Source organism: Falco rusticolus, chromosome 1 (assembly GCF_015220075.1).
Source record: "Falco rusticolus isolate bFalRus1 chromosome 1, bFalRus1.pri, whole genome shotgun sequence".
In the NCBI taxonomy this organism is placed as follows: domain Eukaryota; kingdom Metazoa; phylum Chordata; class Aves; order Falconiformes; family Falconidae; genus Falco; species Falco rusticolus.
Genome location: NC_051187.1, coordinates 95279220 through 95292707, shown reverse-complemented (window position 1 = coordinate 95292707; position 13488 = coordinate 95279220). Strand labels below are relative to the sequence as shown.

The following is a 13488-nucleotide window of genomic DNA, read 5'->3' as shown; positions in this document are numbered from 1 at the left end:
TTGTGTATATCCAATCTTCTAACTGAGCAGGCTACTCAATGACTTCCATCTAGTGTGACTACTGTGAGTGGCACTGCCAGTATGATCTACCAATAGAAACTTTTTAAGTGGTCAAGGGAGAATCATCTGAGTTTCAGGATAGGTCTTAATATAGGGTGCCTCCCATCTCACATCCTGCTGTGGTGGCAGCAGAAAAAGGAAGTGGCTTGAAAGCTTCTGACCCAGCCAGCTTTCCACTGCATTTGAGCCCTTCTGTAACTTGCAGAGCCCCAGCATCAGCTCTGTGATAACAGTCTCTCCCACTTCTCACCATGCCTCTGGACTACTGCATTCTCCAAACATGGATGTGACTAGTAGGAGGGAAACAAGGTAAAAGCAGGACTGTGGATAAAATCATGAAATCACATTGCCAGTTGGCATTGCTCAGGTTCAAAATTCACAAAGTTGTCAGAGAGATCTGAGATACTAGACAGGTCTAGTACTCTTTACAAGAACACCCACGTCTTGTTTGTCTTCTAACATTTTCCCCTTTATGTGTGTGCAAGGCAGGAGGAGGCTATTACTGCTGTCATTTTACACCCAAATAACTGAGACCCCATGGTTATAACTTGGGCTGCCCAGTGCAGGGACACTTCAATCTACCCAAAGTAATCATGTAGTAGCAAAGCAGGCACTAGGTAAACAACAGCCATGCTTGCTTGGATACTCAGCCCTGCAGGAAAGCAACCTGTGCCTTGCTAATCAGATTGTCCTGCTTCCAGAAACCAGGATTGCTTATTCAGGGACTATCTTTTAGTATCTGAAACTTGGCTTTAGAAATTATCTCGATTTGAAAAGTTTCAGAGTTGGCTTGGTCATCATTGCATGGAAAGGTACCCAAAGGAAAAGAATGGATCATCCTAAAAGTACTGAAGACTTCCAGAGGGCAGAGTAAGCAACTGTACCCACATCTGTTTGCCAAACTAACCCCAAACTGATAAAACATGTGCTGTTCTGTCAATGGCTATGGAGACTCTCACTCACATGAAAAAGCTTTGACTTGGGCTCCTGAGTATGTCAATGGTTCCACTGAAGTTATACTGCTGTTTTCATAAGCAATTTATTTTCTGCGAATACCTTGGAAAAATTCTTAGAAGAGACTTAAATGAAGACAGTTTTGTAACTTGGCAAGCTCACTTAAAAATTCATTAGAGCTCATTTTCTGTTTTCCTTTGCAGAGCTCTGGTGCCTGTCGTCAATAGTCAAGGGAAGAGATGGGGGCTGTTTTGTTTTACTCTGATTCTACAGAGGAAAATCCTATTGGCTTCAGTGTTTTGCCATAAAATTTACTGAATTTCCCATAGGAAGCCACAACTTTAAAATATTCTGTGCTGATGCGTTTTTAAGTCTGCCTGGATGTAAAATGTTTACATGAATTAACTTCACCTTTTGAGTACCTGAGACAGCAAAATTTCCTAATTAGAAAAGATACATTCTGTGTTCATCTTTCCTACCCATTGTGATTTAGTCCATATGATCAATCTATTTTCCTTATGTCATGGATTGCAGAGATCATGCAACCGTGGTGATTTAACATAGTGCCATGCTGTGTTTGTACAGAAACACTGCACAAGGGAGATTCCAAAGGGATTTTAGCAACCCCCAGCTAACACAGGAATTTGAATAACATTACTTGGCCATAGGCAAAAGAATTTCCTTTTGGCTGTTTTTCTCTCCAAAGAAAACACAAAAAGTGGAAGTTAAATAGTACTGTTATTAGAGCTTTGTTGCAACCAGAGAAAAAGTATTCACAACAGCATGCAGCTGAGAGACAGTTCCTCTGCTGGACCTTCATTTGCTCAGCCTCTTTCCTGGATTGAGGTCTTCATGGAGCTGCTCCCTCCCTTGGACCATGCCTGCACATCCCACTTCCTTTTCTTAGAATCCTCTGTATCATCGGGAATTTTGGAGGGCAGAGAGCAAGCAATGAAGTCAGTGTTGAGATTTTTCTATTTTAAGTGTTAAGTTACTAAGGAGATGCTTGGAAATATTAAGGTTTGCTCTGTGTGAAGTTCTAATGGAAATAAAAAGATGAAGACTGAACAATCCTGTCAAAAAACACACAAGCGAAAAAAGCCACCAAAACCTTCCCCTTGGCTGCAACCTGAATGGTGTTGGAAGCACCAGAACATAGCAGGTCTGTTTCATGCAGTCAGTAGAGCCAGGGAAAAATGTTAATATTTTCATAGAAAACATTTCAAAATAATCTCCCTTCTGCAACAGTTTTTGGGTTCTCGGTTTTTTTCTGGTTTTCTCCCTTGCTTTCCTCCCATTTCACCTATACTGGTGAAAGAAAAGAGAGCAGAAAGGTGGTAAGTGATCTAGCTAGTTAGATATGTAGGTAGGTATCTTGCAGTGACAGGGCACTAAATATGCCTAATCAGGCCTGTTGAATTGAAATTCAGTTTTCAGTTATTTCCTCCCATACACTCAGCACGTGTCAGACTTGGGCTGCAGTTCCAGTGAGTGGCATGCCGTGCTGAAGGCATTTATGCAGTCGTGCAGGAGGTAGCTAATGGCACAGTGTGACACTATTTGCTGTCCAGCCAAGAGAATGTATATTCCTGCTCCACTGTGAACACAAGACAGAATTGTCTCTAAACAGTCCATTCATTCTTTGACTGCCATATATCAGCTGTATGTGTTGACTTGTGACTTAGTCTTGTTTCCATTTACTTCTCCTTTATGCTGTGCATGGACAAAGCAGCAGCAGATCCTCGAACAGTTCCCAGTTTTCATTAATGGTTCTTATGTTAAGTTTCTGTTCCTAAGTAACTATGCCTAAAACTGCTTTAGGCTTTAGAGAACTGGCTTACTCTTTTCCTTTAATTTTTGGATGTCATACTCTGATCGCATAAGGTAACAAGATCATAAAGCACTCATCTTCCTCTGTTAGACTGAGCTCCTATTTTAAGTCATTCTCCCCCTGGGTGCAAGGCTTTCTGTATTAAAGGTTGGTTCTTATTTTTAGACTCTTTAGAGACTGAAAATTGAAGGCACACAAGATTTTTTTTCTTCTTCTCAATACTACCAAATAGATGTCCCAGGCAGCTGCATAAAATGACCAGGTGCTCTGTAAAAGGTAGCCACTGGTTCCTTTTTCAGAATTTTACAGATGCGAACCACATGCGTAGGTAAAAGGCTTGGTGCTCCCCAGACCGCTTTGGCACTAGCGAACAAGGCTGTGCCTGCTGCAACCTGCAGCACCTCCTCACCCCACTCCACCTGCCCAGACCATGCTGCTGCCACAGATGCTCACATTCTGGTCATGAGACCCACCTCATGGCATTGCAGCCATACTAAGTATATTTTACTACTGGTACACATGGTAGCACTCAGTAGAGGAAAAAAGCAGGTTTTTGAAATGTGATTTAATATGAGTAACTGAACTGGAGAACGATGCACAGAAGCAGAGCTGGAAGGGATGCCAGCATATCTCGGAGAACACAGGCATGACTTAGGATCACAGGAACTCGAATGGTCGAAGTTCTAGCACGTAAAACTAAATATGAAAGGACCACTGGCTTTTCCTTCCATCTCTGTATTTTATCTTTCTTTTGGCCATTTGTTATGGTAGCTTCTCCATCGGCTACATGGAACATCAGATAAACTAAAAAACATGCAGCTTGAAAAATACTAGTTTTCTGCCTCTTGGAGTGAAATGTCATTTGTAACAGGGTAGTCCCTTGCACCACGAAGAAGTAATATGCACCAGAGGGTGACTGTTTCTATTTGAGAGTTGATTGTGTTACTGAGGCAAACAGTGTAATAAAGACCAGCATTGAACTTTGAAGAATTTGAGAAAACTTTGAAAAAAATAATTTCTTAACAGAAAACTTTCTAGTCTATGTTTGGACTACCATTTAAATGGCTAATAAAAATCTGGCCATAAGCCCACTTCCCTCCTTCTCCCTGCCCCCCTTCTCCTAGTGCTGCAATTTACAGAAGCAAAAAGAGGAAATCTGATGATGACATTTTTCCAACTGTAGAACAATTTTTGCTTAGCGGCCCATGCAGTGTTCTTTACATAATGTTCTCATTTCTTACTCCCTTTGTACAGGACAGTAGCAAGAAAAGGTTGCTGCAAGACTTGGTGTGCCTGTGCTAGCTTTCCTTCAGAGAGCAAGGCCAACGTGAAGGCTGAGGACCCAACGGCGTGGCTGTTAGCCAGGGTTCCAAGTTGCCCAGGCTGAACCCCGTGCTACTGCATGATCACTTTTGTGAATACTAGGTACACTGCCTAGGGCATAGCTAGCAGCTTATAACTGACGCTGTTGAGACTACTGTCTGAATATCTCCTTAAGTTATTTCTGTTAATTATGAATTTTTAAGGAGACAGCACATAGCACAATGACATTTCTACAGAGATTTCCATCAGATGCTTTCAAGATATTTTGCCAAGGCATGTTTGTGAGAGGAATACACCTTTAGAAACTGGCAATTCACTGTCCCTGAAGCCCTAGGACTGCTGGTGTATCAGTGTTCGGTGGCCCTTTCTGATAGCAGACAATATCAGATTTTTTAGAAGACAAAAATATCCTTGTAAAATAGTAGTTTATTTATTTTTAAAGGAAACTAAGAGTTGCTAAGTCACTGGACCAAAACCACTAATCCAAAACTAACAAAATAAGTTGCATGGACACACCAACGTCCAAACAACAAAAGTCTCCCTCTGCCTGTCATATAGAAGAGTTTATAAAGTCAGGAAAGATTATAAACAAAAAGGCTTAAGAGGTTCAGAGAAAAATGCTTGCTGAATGAAGTGCTGGGTGAGATGACATCTGAGAAATGACAGGAATGGCCCAAAACTGATGAGCAGGTGATTTGGCTTACTTGGCAAGCAACAAAAGGATAATCCTTATTTCCTTATTGCCCTTTTGTGTCCATCATTTGATGTCAAAAGGGCTAAAAGGAGTGAGATTTACATTCATGGCACAAAATGCCCACTGCCTGCTGGGACCTGAGGGTTCTTTATGGCATTGTTGGACCTTAATTCTCCTAATGCTGAGATGATGTGGGCAGACAGTTGATGGGAAGGATCCAAAAGATAACTCCACTTGTACTAGCTTCTGTTAACTTCTGAATGATATCCAGCATATGAGGCTCAGGTTCCTGTTCCCAGCCTCTCCCTGCTATCTGCTTTTCCTTCTCCAGTTCAGTTAATCTTTCTCTGTTCTTGCCATCTGTTTAGTTAGTCTGTCCTAAACTCTTTCCTTTGCAACACTGCTGCAATCCTGCAACCAGCAAGATACCAAGAACGCTGCCTTTGACAGCCCAACAACTAGTGTAAATTTGCCAGGTCTCAGAGTGGCTGATAAGGCTTTCTGCTACTTTTTTTTTTGTTTTGTTTTGTTTTTCTTTAGCAGCAAGCTTGGAAGGAATAGAATGAGAAAAGGACTCTTGTGCTGTTTTGCTGTCCTGTTCTCCCTCTCCTCTTAAGTTTGGGGTTGTTTTTTTTTTTTGGTCTTGTGTTGTCCTGAAGAAACCAGGAGTCAGTTTTAATTAAGCATAACAGAATCACCTTTTCTCTGTTCTACCAAATGAACAGTTAACACCGTAAAAGATTCAGAACAAGTGAGCAGAGGAATCATGACAAGAACTTGCTAAATGGAAAGGTAAAAAGGAGGGTTAACTCCCTTTCCTTCTTTGCCCACATCTCTAAAAATGTCCAAGTGATTAACAGTGACTGTCAGCACGCCATAAAAGATCATGTTAACACCTGTGAATCTCTATCCCCAATTGTTTAATTGAAAAGAACTCAGAGCAAATGTGCCTCCTCTGCTTCTGCATTCTTTATTGACTGCCTGTTTGTGCCATGGCTGTAATCAGTGCATGTGGCACAATGCACGCTCCAGCCTTAGTATCGTATTTAGAAAGGCAGTTAAATTCTCTGGCACCTGTGTAAGAAAATTTCCCACCTTCTGATTGCCCATGATGAAGGGGACAGAACCTCTCAGCCACTAACTTCTTCTTAATCATTTTATGGCAATGGAAATTTGGCATTTATACCTGTTTCAAATATGTTCCCTTGAGTCTTTTTCTTTTTAGAGAATCCTACTTTTTACTTCCTTTTTCAATGAGTTCAGCTAATGACAAAGCATAGCCAGGAAGGGTGACTGGAAAATTGGAATTCTGTTTCATTAAACTGCATCTAGTTTCAAAATTCATTTCTGTATGCATGTGAATACAATCCGCAACCTTTCCACTGGTAACAAAGCACAACTCTGTGACAAAGCCCCCAGAGAAGGTTCATAGTGGCTGCACTCCCCAGGAAAGGGTGAGAGCCCTCTGGAGAGCTTTCACCAGCCAGATTGGGGTTGGAAAGTTGATTTTCCACACCTGGGAAAAAGCCAAGGCTTTCTCTTACTGTATTCTCTCCTTCCCTCCATGTATCATCTGGAGAAGCTATTTTGCCAAATTTTGTTGAACTGACATTTCAGTGTTTGAATACTGCAACAAAATGACATTTTTCTGACAAAAAAAGATTTGTCAGAAGACTCTTCATGTTTTATAGCTGAGTGCCCAAATAACGTTCTCTGTACAATTCATTATTGTATAATCTTTTTTGAGAAGCAGCCCTCTAATTTTTTCTCTCATCAGTTGTGCTGAAAACAGTCTTGACACTTAAGAATCAGGTCTTTTATCCCACAACCTTGACAACACAGCTGTAGAAAAATAAATTGACAGCACAACATTTAAGAAAACTGAACTGTAAAACAAACCCAACTCGTAAACATGAATTAGACTCACTTCTTTCTAAACTCTTGTGTTTCTCTGCAGTATTACTTGTAGGGTTTCATATGCGTTACTTATCATGGAAAAAAAATATTGCAAACAACTGAGCTATAGGTGAAACTTGGGCCAGAGACAATAAAATGTGTTCTTATTGTAGTTGAACTGGCAGAGTAGCCCGTTCACCTCCGAAAGCTGGAAATGTTCCCTCAAGTATACTGTGACATACTTTAACCAGCATAAAATGGAACTGCCACTGAAAATATAGATCTCACTCTTTATGCAGTTTATATTTCTCTTTCCCACCTTCATCTCTTGTCTATATGGTCCCTTCCTGCACAAATAACAGGATAGCTTTAGCTGAGCTTCTCCCTTGATCCTATTCACCATGAGGTCCCCCAAGCATGTGTGACAGGAAAAAAGGATGGAGCAGAACTGGGAATGAATGAGCAGCTGGAGACAGACAGAAGAAGAGTTTTTATTCTAATGGCAATGCCAGGTTAAGGAGGATTATGGCATTTGCTGCTGCATGGTGGTTTCTCCCAATAAGGTCACCAGCAGCTGCAAATTGCCCTATAGAAGTAGAGTTACGTGGAGACCTGTTTTTTATGTGGATTTTCCCTCTGTGTTTTCAGTACAACAGAAAGGAAGCATATTTGGACCATCCTGAGGAAACCCATTTTCCAATGTAGCAGATGGCCATGAACTCTTTAATAGGTGCTTGGCATCCCCCAGGCCCAGGCTGTATTATATCAAAAGTAACCTTTCTGGCACCCACAATGGCAGTGTGTGACGTGCAGCCTAACACTGGATTTCACCCTTCCATCAGATTTTGGAAGATTCACGTACCTATTATTTCTCCAGCTATTGGGAGTGGGAGTTACATGCTTAAATTCTTTAGCTGAAAAAATTCCAGACTATTTTATTGGCTAAACAGTATTGTTCCTCTAAAAAAACACATACAAGATATAAATGCAGATGAACTGTTAAGTAATTTCCAATAGTTTGAAATACTTACGTTCATACCATGCTTGTACACTTTTTTTCGTTGGAATACATTTTGCACTCATTAGCAAAGATGCTATTCCATTTAAGTCAGTTGGGGCTTCTCTGGTATATTTTAGAACAGAACTGGAGCCAAGATATGTATCTTACTCAGTTCATTAGACTCTCCAGTGCTGTAGATTAAATAAGCAAGTATGTCACTAAATCTGTTCAGCATTAAAATGATACAAAATGTATTTTTCTTCTTCCAGCTAAATACTTTTCTTCAAATCTGAACCAGATGGAAACACAGTGAGTTATCTGCGATGAGCTCATCTGGTCTTCTGAGTGGAATGTCCGACATTTGGTCACACATCTTGAGATGTGAGTTAGGGTCTGAATGGGGAAACTTTTATCATCTTATGTTTACTCTTGTGAATAGGCTCATTAGCTTCAATGGACAACAAGTAAAATAAATGACACGCACACACAGAGCAAGACCATGCAGGATATGTTTCTGTATAAATTCTCTCAAATGTACTTCACCTTCCCAAAGACAATTGACCCACAAAAGTCCAGCAAACACGGTAACTGGAAACTCAGCATCAAAATTAGTTAAGAAATCTGGAGCAGCTCTTTTATTCTGTCTTCCATTAAACCTGCTTTTGTTATGTTTATTTGGCAGACTAATATTTCTGTGGGCACACTGACTTGTAAGTCTTTTATGAAACCAAGCATACTGTTGTCATTTGACTAATAAAAAAAAACAAACAACAAACCAGGCATCAAAATTATTTCTTTTTATAGTTATGGAAAAATTGTGAGGGGAGTTTACAAATCTAAACTGTCAGGTATTAAACCTCCTTGTTTACAAGATTAAAAACAAAGAGTTCCAATGAGAACTTGCTCCCACATGGCAATGCTATGTTTCAGCTGTAGGGTCATCTTCTGTTGTCAGGTACACCGAATGCTGCAGTGAAACTGCTCTTGTGTGAAGAAGTACCTGTCCTTTATTAGCACAATCAGGCTAATCTTGCCTCACTGAATTCAGGGGAGCTTTGCCATTGCCTTCACTAAGGCTAGAATTTTACCTTTACTCAAGAGTTGGAATATGAAATGGACTGAGCTCCCACATCTTCGGAAAAGTAAATGAGACCTGAAAGCGCTAAGTGCCTTGTCTACATTATGCACACCCAGTTTTTAGGCAGTCTGGTGATCGCTGCTTAAGGCTAATTTACCAGGCTTCCTGATAAGATAAATTAGCATAGGTGGATCTCCTCTCCGTGAGAATTAAGCTGCTTCTAATAGTTAGACTGAACAGGTTTGGTTCTTTACACTGCATTGATCTGGGGCCAGCATACTTTTAATGTGTAGCTTCCCTCACTCCCATGAGCAAGCTGGAAGAGTCTGTTCTGTGGCAATGAAGAACAGAAAACCTGTATATTTGAGAGAGCTTTAGCACCCATCTGCCTGAAAGTTTCTCCAAACAACTATAGGTTTCTGTCATTGGGGCTTTTTTTTGTTTTCTTGTTTTAGGTTATTTTTAAACACTTCTTCTTGCAGTCCTAGAATCAGGACTCACTCAGGACATCACAGAACATCAAACATCAGAGAAATTCAAACAAAAAGACTTCTATCAGAATGGCCCGACTTTATTCCTCCTATAACTCCACTGCAGTTCAGTAAGTATTTGTTATTCGTTATTTCCCTCTTTTGGAAGGAAGACAGTGAAAACAGCTATCTTTAAACAAAATTCAGGCTCATAAGACAGCTTTCTATCCTGAAGAATTCAGAGCTTTTGCAGTTTGTTTTTTTAATCAAAATCAGAGACACAAGATCTGATTTGTATTGGCTAAATTCCAATTTATTCTTCTTGCCTAATGTTTCCTCCTGGCTGGCCCTGCATCTTCAGCTGTGTGTAGCCAAGAGGAATCACCAGGCATAGAGACGTTAGTGGAATTTAAACTGACTGCATCTGGGCCTTGGTGCCTTCATTTTGTGACTTTCTTATTTGATATCCCTGAAATGTTTGACAGAGGCTTAAGAGCCCGTGGACCAAGATCTAGATTATTACTTGAACAGCAAAAGATGAGACAGTATTCTGAAACATAAATGAATTTGCACATGAACTCAAAGCTGAATTAATCCAGCAGAAATGTCTCTGTAGAACTTAATGGACACCAGAAAGAATGAAAAATAGTGGGATTCAAAAAATAAAATAAAATCATACTTACTGGAGCTGTGGACATTCTCAGGATAATTAGTTACATATGTTTTGGTTGTGCCCTAGGGTAAAATAAGTTCTGGGATGAGGTAATAAATAAATTAAATGTGGTTTTGGAAATAGTTATCCCTAACTATCCAAAATGTCCATTGCTAGAAGAATTTGGATGCAGCCGACTTTGGAAATCTGAAAGGACCACAGAAACAATTTTTATAAGAGCAACAATACTGCAAAGAAGACACCACAAAAACTGAAGTCAGCACAATCTTGAATGCTGCTGATTGATGCACTGAGTTAATCTAATTGATACATTTTGGAAAGATTTGTTTGAATAAGCTAGGTAATTTGAAAGTGAGGTATATAATAATGTACCCCCACATAAAGTCATCAATTATCATAGCACCAACTGAAATACTAGCTGCATCTTTTGTTCACATGGATGAATTCTATAAATACTGAATTACTTTCCACTGCCAACACCCCCCCCCTTTTTTTTTTCTTTTTCAATTTTTAGAGCGGAAAAAGTAAATACAGCTTAGCTTCACTTATCATGTCATATGCTCACTTACTGCTGTTATTCAGCCTTGCTTGCAGTACCTCTAGAGCAAACATTTTTAACTATTATGGGTCAGATCCAGATTAGATTCTGTCCTGCCCCTGTGATGAAATGTAGAACCTGCTTGGCCCAGCCACTCTAAAAAGACAGATTTTAAATCCTTGACTAATCACTAGGCTTGTACTTAGTGCTAATTTCCATTTTCAGTGGAAAAAGAGAAATTTCAAGGATTTCACAACAATCTGGGGCTTTATTTGGTCTTGTAGGGGCAGGGAGCTATCAGTGAATTTACCCAAGTCTCCTGAGGTTTTGGTTAATTGTGTAATTTCCTTCTTACAATATGGCTGATTAGCCTCACAAGTTGTTCATCAAATTTTCCAGAGGACTTCATAGAGTTCTCACCATTTTAGTTGTATTCTTGGGCTGGACAAAAAATATTAATAGTTAACCTACAGGATCAAGCTCATTTCTACGTGTCTTTGCTATAAAGTCAGCTATTTAGTTGTTTGACTCCATTTTAGCTCTTCTCATTCCTCCTCCATTAGATGTAGGACAGTTCCGGACTGGCAACTCCATAAGAAGAGCCTCCAAAAAAAAAGGATTCTCTCAGTGGGAAATGGGAATCAGCAAGTCCTGAATCTGGTGTATGTTCCCAGTGCCTCTTTAGCAGTTTATTAACCAAATATACAAATCAAGGTGAGGCCAGCTTACCACTCCTGCCCCTTCATGCCAGTTGAAGCCTCGGCCCAGTCAGAGATAACGGAAAATTCAGATTACTCCAACACCCAGAGGATTGTACTTAAAGACTAGACTTTAGTCTCTTCTTAGTCAGGAGTTCCCTAGTCTTTGAATCAGTGAATTTTAGCTAAAAGATCAAAACAATAATTAACTTCCAATTCTGCCATGCTGTTCTTCCACTTATTCCATTTGGAACAAAAGTGTAGAAGTTTTTAATTTCTCTTTTTAACTTCGAACAAAATACAGGGATGCTAACATTTTACACCTTTAAACTACTGTCAAGTGCTAAGGAGTAAAAGGAGAACCCAGAAATCCCCTGAAAAAAAATTAAAATTTTGGAATGTTATAAACTGGTTTTTCTCATCCTGAAAAATTCAAAACAACTACAAGACTGAAAAAAAAATAATAATGGTTTAAATCATTGTCTTAAAGGAATGATTTCCAGAACCTTACAGCTAGTCCTATCAAGGACATAGATCTTCAGATTGCCACTGCCTTATCTCCTACATCTGAATGTTCCTTCTTTCCCCATTATGCTGCTCTTTAAGACACAGCCATGTATCTTGTTCTTAGAAATCCACGAGTAAAATTATGCATGGCCACCAATTGCCCATCACAAGAAGTCATAGGACAACATCAGTTCCATTTTCACCATTTGGCATATATTTACATTTTAAAAAGAAAATTCAAAAAGTGCTAAATCTACCAAGTTTTCCATACCTGATAAATACCTGAAAATAGTGCAAGTTCATCACTGGCCAGCAATGGATCTAGTATTTTAGTCTACCTTATGCCTTAGGTGACTATCAGCAGAAGAATTTTTTCAGATGGACAATGGCCAGGTCTTCAGTCCTCTGCCTTTAATACAGTCACTTGCTTTAGGGAAGAAGCTTTGAACATCTACCTTATGAAGTCAGCAAAAATTTAGCCTCATTTCAGCATCTGTATATACCTGTACAAGGCCACTAACAGAATCCAGCTGAAGTATTTTGCTCCAGAGTCAGGTCCTCTCTCATCTGGGTAACTCACATGAAAGCTGGAACCTCTCTTCTTTATAAGTAAACAGAGATGTCTAAGAAATGAAGTATCCAAGCAGCATAAAAAATCAAGTATTTAACCGAAATCTTGAAAGCAAGTAACTACAGGCAAAAGATATCATGGAAATTCTCAACACAAATACACGGTCATCAAAATAACAAAAGAAGAGATTATTATTGCTCTACAAGACTAGCAGAGGTAGACAAAAGACCTGTGTTTCAAATAAGGAGTTTAATCAGTCTTTGCTTGGCTACTTACCTCATCTGAAAACTGTTTCAGCTGTGGTAAGCTTTTACTTCAGACTGACTAACTACCCACAGCTTCTCCCCTCTTCTTGTCATGAGATCAAACACTACAATTTTACTTTGCATTATTTACCAAGGTTAGTCAAACCTCATGAACACACATACACAAAAGAACATATTGCTGATGCTAATTAGCAACAACTGATAGGAACACCCTCACAGATTAAGAATCCAGTGTTGAATCTTTTCTTAAAACAGGTTTTTCTAGAACTTCCTTTAGAATACAGGTTACAGCTGGAAAATATTGTTCACTTTATTAAAATTATTATTACTATTACCAGAGCTTCCAATGCAAATCTGATAGTTTGCAAGTTCTAGTTTCCTTTCCCTGGTGCCTGTGTAGCAAACACTTTATTAATCAGCTTTCTAGAAAAGCTTGGAAGGAACAGGGACTCCCCCAGCACTGCCTCTGAGCAACAGCATAACATAGAAAAGTTGTTCCAAGACTCAAATTCTTTCTCCAGCCTTGCTTACTGGACACCCATGCAATCATGCTGTTAATCCTTTAAGCACTGACTATTATTTGCTTATTTGGTATTTGTTCCATGCACCTCCTAATTACTTCTCTTGCAATGTCTCTTTGCTGACAGACTCACTTTTCAAGCTCCCTAAGCCTCTGATCGTTTCTCCTTTTTTCACTGGTCCCCTATTCCTATATATTCAAGTACCCAAGGTAAGAATTCTGCAAGCAGGTAACTAATGAATCAAAGAGGAAGAAACTGCCCACTTAAGGTCATTCCAATTGAATGCCTCACTACTGAGTTCCTCAGCTTTTTCTTCTAGATGTGAAATTGTTTGGGGTGATTAATGGATTTTTAAAATCAATATGAATATTCACTTTGAGCGTGAAAGCTAATACAGGATGTTTGTGC

General features: G+C 39.5%; 1 protein-coding gene across 4 annotated transcripts in view; it reads right to left on the bottom strand.

Moving 5' to 3' along the window:
• RBPJ (recombination signal binding protein for immunoglobulin kappa J region) overlaps window positions 1-13488 on the bottom strand; it is a 154358-nt gene that overhangs the window by 97721 nt on the left and 43149 nt on the right. The gene's annotated exons all lie outside the window — the stretch shown is intronic.